Raw genomic sequence first — 10,490 nt, forward strand, 5'->3', positions numbered from 1 at the left:
AAGACGGTGATTTTTGTTCCATGACTTTCAGCTTACTGACTTGGTTGGTCTTCATGACTGCATGAGGCTGCTGCAGCCTGACAGAAAGACGGTGGCAATTGCCCAGACAAGATGGCAAGTATGCAGGGACTGGGTCATGTCTTGTACTGACTTCTGTGTCTCCATCTTACCTATCATTGAGCACCACTCAGATGCAGAAAAAAATAATGGGCAGAGAGGAGACAGACATCTGGAAATATTTGCCAATATTTTCTATCAGGCCAGACCTGCCTCAGGGACAAAGGTACATGCTCTGGAGGAATAAAAGAAAAAAGTTAGAACGAGGGAGGATGCTCCAGGAATAACAGAAGGTGCTAGTTCAGGGGTAGTGTTGTTCATGTTTCTTCCATAAAGTCTTAGAGGCGTTAGACAGCCTGACAGGGCCACCTAGTGGGCAAGATGGCAGTTACAACCAACATGGCCGTAATAATGTCAAGCTCCACCCCTACAAGGTTACAGGGACACGGAAGAGAGTGGGATGCATTTCCAATGCTGGAACCTGTTTAGACTGTCTCATCTGAGGACAGGCAGCCAGAACCAAAGCGAACAACAGGAATTAAGTCTGGTGAGGAAGGCAGAAAACTTTGAAAGCCAGTCAGGGAGGAGAGGTAGGAGGACCAACGAATGTGAGCAGCAGAAACCGTGTCTGTAAGTGGAGAGGGCCATGTGCTGAGGAGCCATCCAGTGCAGACTCAGTGAGGGTGATCCAAGCTTCCTGGCAGGTGTCATTTCCTCCTGGATAAGGCAAATGACAGTGTGGGGGTACAGCTTGAAGTGAAGACTTCATGGCAAAATAATTTGGTTACTCTCGGAATGTGGACTTTGTGCAAATATTCCTCATCAGGAAATTTCAGGCTATCTGCAGCTCTAATGTAAACACTTAAAAAAAAGTCAATTTAATATCAGTTAAAGGAATTATCCAAGATAATGAAGGATATTTATTTGGGAATAACAGTATTTGACGGGAATGCTTATAAAGCTATGGGCACATTCAACACAGTCCAGGCAAAGGGAAATTTTACAGGTGAAAGGGGAGGCAGCTCTTATGTCCCTTAGACACACAGGCCCCTTGTCCAGTAGATAAGAAGGCTGAGTTCCCACAGCTCACTGGTGTTGCCATTGCTTGGGGAAGAGCGTCTGTGAGAACTGTTGCAGTCTACAGAATGTTAAAGACAAACATTGTTACAGAAACCTGCATTAAGAAGGCAAGCAAAGCCAAAGTCTCTTGAGGGACTTTTAAAAGTCCTTGAAGCAGAGTTTGTCTCAGACAGGCAGTCTGGCTCTAATTTTGACTGGGGGAGGGAGTTAATATTAAATCTGAGAATCAGGAGAGGAGACCAAATCCATGATTGTTCAATCAAAGCAGGCTGTATTTTGGGGTGCACCTGGGACTGAGCTGTCTCACCCTAAGTCTGGATTTGAGAGAGCAGTCCCTGCTGGCCTCTTGAAGTCCCTTTTATAGGAGAGATAAGGTGTTCCCCGGGTGAGAGAGTTATACATTGTTAGAAGGATGCAATGAAAGGAAGGGAACAAAGGCAAGGATAGAGAAGTGTAAAGCAGTTTACATCTAAGAAACAGGGACTTACTCTTAATTACAAATGGAAACCTTAACTTGCAAGGATTTAACACAGGACAAACAGGAACTTATTCTTAATTATAAGTAGAAACCTTAACTTGCAAGGGCAAACAGGAACCTTCCCCCCAAGACAGGGTTTCTCTGTGTGTAACCCTGACTGTCCTAGAACTCACTCCATAGATCAGGCTGGCCAAGAGCTCACAGAGATCCACCTGCCTCTGCCTCCCAACTGCTGGTTTTAAAGGCGTGCGCTACCACTGCCCAGCTCAGGAACTTATTCTTAACTGTCTTAAGTGCAAGCAGAACCCCTAATCTGCAAGGTATATTGTTCCTGGTTTGCTCTCCCAATAACTTGTTCCTGTTTTGATCTCACATCAACCCAGAGGAAAACTTGGCCAAAGGCAAGACTAGATTGTTAGAGTCATTAGGGTCCAGGTTTTAACCCTAATAATTTATGTAACATTTCTACCCTGCCTCAGTCTGGGGTTGTTGCCTTAGTAAATGAGGAGAGAAGCCATGAGGTGTGAATATTTATGGTATGTGTGTTCTTGAGTATATTCATAGGCTTTGGTGACCTGGAGAATTCAGGTTTCATTATGTCTTAGGGGCAAGTGACCAGCCTTTGGTCAGTTTGTTCTTTTCTATCTTAAGAGAACTCATTTGAAGAAGGCGTCAGCTCATCAAATTTTGCTGGGTTTGTGACCATAATATTAGTAGCATATGGATTCACTCAGCATTTTTATGTCTTCATTATTGTTTTCTCACAAACCCCAGTGTAAGAACACTGTGTTCCCATTTGACAGATGATCAAAATCACACACACACACACACACACACACACACACACACACACACACACACACACATTCCCCAAAGGTGAACAAACCAAGGTCACATAGCTGTAGGTGCTGGAATAGGGACTCTGATCACTTTACACTACTAACTCCATATTTTCTTTCTCAGTGTTTCTGAAATGTGCTCATAGCATAGAGTCAAATTTCATGCTTACAAGCCTGCCTCCTCCCCACTAGACTGCCATTTGTGAGACAGTGGCCATTTACTCTTAAGTGACAGTGCTTGTGTGCCTGCTGTTCAGGAAAAGCCCCGTGATGGTATTTGAGAACTGGCCCACAAAGGCATGAGGAGCCAAGTGATGGAGGAAAGAAGTTGTGATGGGGCAAAACAGTGCAGAGGTTCCTCCATCTTGTACTCTTGTTGAGGCCATTCCAGGTTTAACTAGAATCTGGTCTCCCTGAGGAGAATTCCATGGGAAACTATCCAACTCTGTTCCAGAAAGCAAAGGTAGGGTGTTCTAGCTGACTTATCTTAGCCTATGTTAAAACTGTCTGTTTGTGAGGAGCCCCCCCACCTAACTGCTTCTCTTACCTTCTATTAAAACTGCTTGCTTCAAATGCCTTACTTCTGCGAAGCCCACCTGCAGATGCTGAGCAAGGTACCAGAAGGTGGTTTCTTCCTTTAAAAATACCACGTTCTGGACACTCTGGGCCACACGTAGGTCCCTGAACACTTGGGTATAGTCCCAGCCAGCTGGAATAAAGACTTTGAATTGGCTATACACTGTGTCTTAGTGGTCATCTCTGGTGAGCTCCCCGTACATAACAACTGGAATTGCACAAAGTATAGTGTCCTGGACTTCCTGGTAAAAGTGCCTTAGGTAGCAGCATGTCCAGGAGGAAGGAAGAAAGGGTTTCATGTTAAGTAGACAAAAGTAATCTACAGGCAATATATTCCACAGCAGTTAAGAAACAGTCTATCAGTGTTCTGCACTGCACACATGGCTGAGTATCTTGTGACTTTGAAACACCTGTATGGTTTGGAGTATATACCAGGGCCACTGGGTAGGCCAAATGGTGATTACAACCAGGGTGGCTGTAGTCTTGTGAAACAGGATGCCCATTGTTTCTTTTGATCATCTTGGTGCTGTGTGCACTCCCTAAGTCTATTCACCATGCTGTTCTCCACCCTAGGAAACCCATGTGTATAATTCCTCCCCCACACAACAGAAGGCCAGGAATACAGAAACAGTCTGACTACCTGGCTTTCAACAGTGAAGAGAAATTCTTTGAGCAAATGTGTGTCCCAGGGGATGTGGAAGTAAGAATGGAGCTTCTATGGTTACTGAGATATAAGCCATCTTTTTGGGGACTTTGGCAGTATCAGGTCCAAAGGAAACTCCAATAACCCAAACTCCAAAAGGCAGTCCAGATACCCAGAAAGGAGCTCAACCTGAACTATAGGATCTCCGGTGACTAGAAAAAAGCCAGAACATCAGGAACTCATGAAGCTGATTCCCCTCTTCCAAAAAGATTAATTTCCCTTAACTCTTACAAAATAGACATATGGCTCTCCAATGAACACATACCTATAGTGTCATCAGTATGTCAAGGTTCATGCTAGCTTCCAGGCTCCCTCAGTCCCTATTCACAAGTACTTGTTATATATTTCAGTCCATGTTCGCATCCCAGCCCTTCTCACCCCTTTCTCTATCCTAACCTCCCTCCAGCTCATGGGCTTCCTCCCCCCCCCAGCTACTCATCCTTCTTATAAACTGGCTATTCTCTCTGTCCTCTGCACTTGCCAGTCTCACTCTTCCTCCTCTATTCTCCATCCCCTGCTATTCTCCCCTCTCTTACTGACAGCCCTGGCCTTGTCCAGTCTGCTGGCCATGTTCACTTTGCTTCTTTCTCTCTCTGCTCTGGACTCCTCCGGATGCCTCAGGACCTTTTCTCTCTCTCACATCAACAGTAAAAATCTTAACCATACCATGGAGTGGTCACACAAGCAGTTTCTTTACTGCACTCCCACCTTGCATACATTTGGGGCTGAAACCCTTGCATTCAGGCAGGGGAGAGAATATGCTGTTTATCTTGAAAATGATGTTTTGTTTTCTGACCCTGGTCACATGTTAAACTTTTGGACCTAGAAGGAAAAAAAAGTTGTGTGTGCGTGTATGCATATGTACATGTGTATATGTGTGTGTATGTGTGTGCATATGTGTGTGTGTGTGTGTGTGTGTGTGTGTGTGTGTGTGTGTGCATGCACTGAGGGCTCTGAGTCTGTAGTCCCTACTCAGTGTAAGAGATGGGTATGAATTTTTCTAATTACAGTTGTTGAGAAAGAGTAGCATGGAGACGGTTCTCCGAGATTCCTTGCTACTCTGAAGGTCTAGACCTCACTAGTAACAAAACAAAACAAAACAAAACAAAAAACCCAAACAAACCCTGGAACCCATATCCAGATCCACCTGTAGGCCCTTGCCTAGCAAGACTGACTTGCCCTGGCTATTGGCTGCCTGAGCTGGCGAGGCGTTGAACTTTGATGACTACACCCTGGCTGGTCTAAAATAATTTTCCCTTTTATGAAGGTGAGTGCAGCTTCCTGGAATTCGTGGCACCTAGCAAACAGTAATGTCTGAGGAAAGCACTGTGACTGGGTGCTGGGTGCTGCCCAAGTTCCAGAAGACTGGCAGTCTCAACAACAGTGACTTGGGACCTCTGTCTGAGCCAAACTTGAAGGTAACGCTATGTCCCAGGCAGGAGAGAACATTTCTCACATATTTTAAAGATTTATTTTGCTCCCTGTGTGTAGAGTGTTCTGCCATTCTAGTCATAATCCATGAAGATAAGAAGAGTTTAATTTGGGCTCTTACTCTGAGATTTATACCATAACTCTTAGTACCGAGTGGAGGGCAATATGGAGAGTAAATAAAACATGATTCAAATGATCTAAAGAGGGTGCTGCTTAAACGCCATGTTCTTGTGTCTGGAATGTATAAGTGGGGTTGGAGCCCAGGGCATTATGGATCCCCACCCCCAGGAGGATCCATAATGAAACTTCTGCTAATCTTGGCCTGCTGAGCCTGGGGAATAACAGGGAAACCAAGAGAAGTCCTGGCTGAGACCTTCTGCCACTCAGGGAGGAAACTTGCCCTGGTGGTTTCTGAGGCTGGTGGGTGCCCCTGAAAGAGCTGAGTGTCCAAAGCTGACATCAGCCAGTTTTCTTTGCCCATAGCCAGCATCCTCCAGGCTCTGCTCTATTTGCTGAGCAAGACAGGCAGGCCATATTATTCTTTCTGTGCTACTCGCAGGCTGTCCCGTGCACCACAAGAAAGTCCTCTATGTTTGCGGAGGGAAGCATGTGCAATGCCCCAGGTGACCCCTCCTTCCTGAGAGTATGCGTCACTGTCCCTGAAAGGGAAACTTGGTGATGGGGCAATTACAACATCTATGTTTTGAAATTAGAGCAATGATCCTTTAAGCCTTAGATGCTCTGTTCTTCTATTCATTTTGTTCCTGGCTTTTCTAGCAATAGATATCAAAGCCAACCATGACCTTCTTGATATATGAGGAAAGCTGGGCTAGAGGCCTTAGTCCAGGGGCAAGTTCCCCCTTCCTCACCTCTGTAAAAGCCAGAATATTCAAGGCTGTTTTCCAGAAGGGTGACACAATTTCAGGTTCAGGAGTTCTGAAGTTTGAGGGGTTTACTAGAAAAACTGCAAGATTTAGTTTAGAGTACTGGCTTAGATATGATTCTTCCACACAGCCAACTGTCAATCTTGACAGCGTTCCTTTCTATTCTGTGCTATTATTGCCTTGCTTTTGAGTGAAGTTTCCTCGACACCTTGCAATCTGTGTGGGCTTTTATTTCATTCCTGAGTAAACCATCCCGCCCAGATCCTCACCACCAGTGACAGGAATATCAGTTGTCAGGGGCTCAACCCAAGGAAAGTCATCATTTCTCACCCACCCGCCTACCAGTCATTGGCTGTGTGTGTTAGGTGAGTCAGCACGATTCTGGGTTGGAAAACCTCCTTGCATTCTGGTAAAGGATAGTAAACGGCACCTGGTTCTCACAGTCCTGGTGACAGGTTTGTCTTTGGAATTAGCTGAAATGATAGTGGCTTGGATTGGATGAGAGAGGCACTTCACTTTACAGAAGGCAGAATGCTTGGGGTTCCTATGAACCCAAGGAGACACAATTAACACCTGATGAATGTGAGGAATCTCCCCCACGAGACAATCAAGCTTTAGATGTGGCCAGAGAGCAGGATTATCAGCTCATACATCTTGAGGGGGAAGATTCTTAGCGGATGTGAAGTCAGCAGTGAGGAGGGAAATCCAACACATGCTACAGCATGGATGAACTCAGACAATATTGCGCCAAGCAGAACTAGCTAACTGTAAAAAAGGTGAACTCTGCTACAAAGCACTTAAAATAGTGCAGCTGATAGGAATAGAAAGGAGATGATGGGAGTTACTAGTTAGTGAGCACAGCCTGTCAGGTGTGCAAGATGAAGTGCTCCAGAGATGCCTGATGCTGGGTACCATTGAAACATGTGTGAAAAATGGGTGAGGTGGGCATGTTTTTATTATTTGTGTCTTATGCTATGGGCACTTTGCAATAATTTAAAATGAAAAAAAAAACCTAGGTGTAATCAAAAGTTGGTGAGAAGCATTCAGAGAAGTTCTGAGAATAGTGACAGTATTGGGGTGGAAAGGGAAGCTGTGACCTAAGAGCTTAAATCCTCCTTTACTTTGCAAGGTGATTGGGAAGCTGGCAGAAGACAGGCAGGAAGAGGGGGGAGATGGTATTGGGGGCAGTGCCATGGTTTATGTGAGTGTGTCCCCTATAGATTTGTGTGCTGAACACTTTACTTTCTATGTATGATATTGGGAGACAGTAGAATCTTTGGGAGGTGGAGTTCACTGGTAATGGTTTGGTTTTAGAAGGTGCTGCCCTCAGAAGGATTAATGTAATTCTCTTGGAATCCTGATTAGCTCATGCAAAAATGGATTGTTATATAGAGAAACTAGACTATGTGTCTGGCTTTTTCTGTATAAGGCTTTGTTATGTGGGAATATAATCAAGGGGGCTTTGACCAGGAGCCAAATAGACGAGATTGTTTGGCCTGTGGCTTTTATCCTCCAAAATGCGATTTGAAAAACCCCCTTTTCTTTATAAAGTTCCAGGTTTGGGTGTTTTATTTTATAACAACAAAATAGACTAATACAAGTGACATTTGCAAGAGGGCTGGGGAATGGTGTCTGGATGTTGCAGTGGGGAAAGAAGACTCCTATCCTTTATAAGAGACAAGAAAACGGTTAGGGTCAGTTGAGAAGTGGCAGGAGAAACAGAGAGACATCAGGGGACATTCAAGTTTCACTTAATGTGTAAGGAGGCAAAAGAAACTGACCAAGTGATGAAAATTGTCAGAATGTCCTGGGTCTTCATGGAAAGGAGGGGGCAGTCATTACAGAGCCCTTGGCTCAATAGAAACTTAGAATCCATGACTTTATGTCTTCCATCTTCTGGTGTTGAGGTGCTGAAGGACACCCAAGGCTTGGAGAGATATATTCCAGTCCTTGGTAGAGGGGTCAGAGCTTGGGCCTAGCCACCCCTCCCCACAAGACTCTGCTTTGCAGGTTAATGTTGAAGGAGATTCAGACATTTTGATGACTTCCGCGTTCCTAGAGGTTTGAGAAGAGCCTCTAGAGAGACTGCCGTCTTCCACTCCATGTCTATATTGCACCACTCTCATTCCCAGGGAGCTCTAGCACAAATTTAGACCTTTTTATTGACAGTTCTCCAGGAACCAAAGCTGTTTGTCAGTTTTGGCTTAGGCCAGTGTCTCAGTTAAGAGGTCTGGAGAAGGCAGATGATATGCCAGGTGAAGCTGGGACCCACCGTTAGGTTTCACACATTTTCATGGCTGTGTGGTATGTGTTAACTCAGGGCACTGATAGAGGGACAAGCACTGCCCACAGGCTGCATTAAAGTGTTAGTCATAGAAAGGGGGACCCAACAGGAGATAACTCTTAGTGAGGGTTGAAGGGTGGGAATGAGATAGTAAAGGGATGAGGGATGAGTGGGAATTAAGTGGAGACAGAAGATTCTGTTCTTTCTCCTCCACCTTAGAGGCTATAGAATGGGCTAGTCAGGGCAACCACATCCTCCTTCTGAGAAAGATCAGAGGCATGTGGGCAAACGAGTTCAGCTTCTGGTAAGTACTGGGTCATGCTGGAAATATCCGTTGGTATTGAAGTGTTGAGAATGAACTGGCTGGTTGGGCAAGCTTTCTTCTCCTGGCTGGAGATAGAAAAAACATGAAATTAAGTTCTGGGGGGTGTCTTCTGGGGATCTTCCCAGGGTAGGACACTTAGGAACAAGGACACTTGGGTGACTTTTCATGGCTAAAATACAGACGCTAGGAAATCATGGCATGGGTGCTCTATGGTGTCTTCAAAGTATACAGGGCTGCACCTGGGATGAGCTTGCAGCCTCTCATATGCTCTGATCCTGAAGAGCATGTGGATTTCTGGGGTTCTTGACATGTTGTGTTCAATTTTAACCCCAAGGGAGCAGAACTGCGTGGCAGATACCATAGTAGAACAACCCCAATCCTAAAGTCCAGGGTTTACTGACCCAAACTTTTCTTCCCCACCCTGTCTCTCTCTCTATTCCAAAAGTTCTCCAAATCCACTTGAGTCCATATAGGGATCTGGACAAATCTGGACAAAGAGAAACTTGGAACGTCTCTTGGACACAGAAGTTGGGGTCCCTGTGCCCTAGTCTGGCACTATTAAACAATGTGTTATGGGCATGCCATATCCAGGAGAGCTCTTTCCACCGGGAACCACTTGCTTCCCACTCCATCCTCTGTCCCTGTGCCATGAGCAGTTTTACTCCCCTCCTAACCCTCCAAATTCATACACTAGGTTATAACCCCTGCTATCTCAGAACATGACTACTTTTGAAAGTAGGTCTTTGAGCAAGTAACTAAGGCAAAATGAGATAAGGTGTTCCCCTAATACAGCCTCACTGACGTCTCTCCAAGAAGAGGCAATCAGGACACAGATAAGCATTGGGAAGATGATGCGAAGAACGGGGGCAGACACCACAATCCAAGGAACGAGGTCTCAGATGAAGGCTACGGCCACTACGGCCACTACAGCCATCTCCATGCCTGGATCTCACATTTGCAGAACTGTCAGGAAATTAATTTATGTGGTCAAAGTCAGCCAGTCTGTGGCACTTTGTTAAGACAGCCTGAGAAGATGAGGGTGCCTTATCTAGGAATACTTTTATTAGATGGATATAGGGCTAGGTTAGCACTTGTCTCTCCCTGAAAACCACAGAGTAGGATATGCAGCCTGGAAAGGCTGTGTGGAGCTATCTATGGAAGGGGACAGTGTCTTCCCTGGTTTCTCTGACTCTTCCCCACCACCATCTATTCCCTGTTAGCCTCTGGAATGCACTAGAAGCTGACCCTGGGGGACCAGGAGTAGAAACATGCGTCATGTCCTGCAGTTATGGAAGCAGGCTGCTGCACAGGATGACAAACACAGAGACCAGGACTTTTGCAAAAGAGAAAAATCGTATTTGAAGGCAGCTGAGGTGGGCACAGAAAGGGAGAAGCACAATCAAGTCCAGTTTCTGGAGGATGGGGTCTGATGACATTTATGGGATAAAGAAGCAGGGTGGTCAAGGTGATGTAATTGGTCTTCATGGCTCTTACACGGGATGCGTGTTCAGAACATACCAGCGTTAGAATGTTCTGAAGATAGACGTTTTGATCCTCTGATGCCAAAAGGTCACCCATTGGAAACTTGCTCAGATCCAGATGAGTCAATTTCAACAAAGCCTTCAAGTTTCAGAGAACTGACCCAGGCAACCATTATCACCAGAACCCACATGCAAGAGGTGTTCGTGGCAGAGAGTGGAGGACCAAGAACCTGCCCAGCTGTGTGGCTTCTCAAACGAGAGATTTTTCTTAAAGGTCAATTAGAAGTGGGGCTAGGAAGATGGTCCAGGGGCAACGCACTTGCTAGGCATGCACGAGGACCTTAGTTTTGAT

This window comes from Cricetulus griseus, chromosome 7 (assembly GCF_003668045.3).
Source record: "Cricetulus griseus strain 17A/GY chromosome 7, alternate assembly CriGri-PICRH-1.0, whole genome shotgun sequence".
NCBI classification, from domain to species: domain Eukaryota; kingdom Metazoa; phylum Chordata; class Mammalia; order Rodentia; family Cricetidae; genus Cricetulus; species Cricetulus griseus.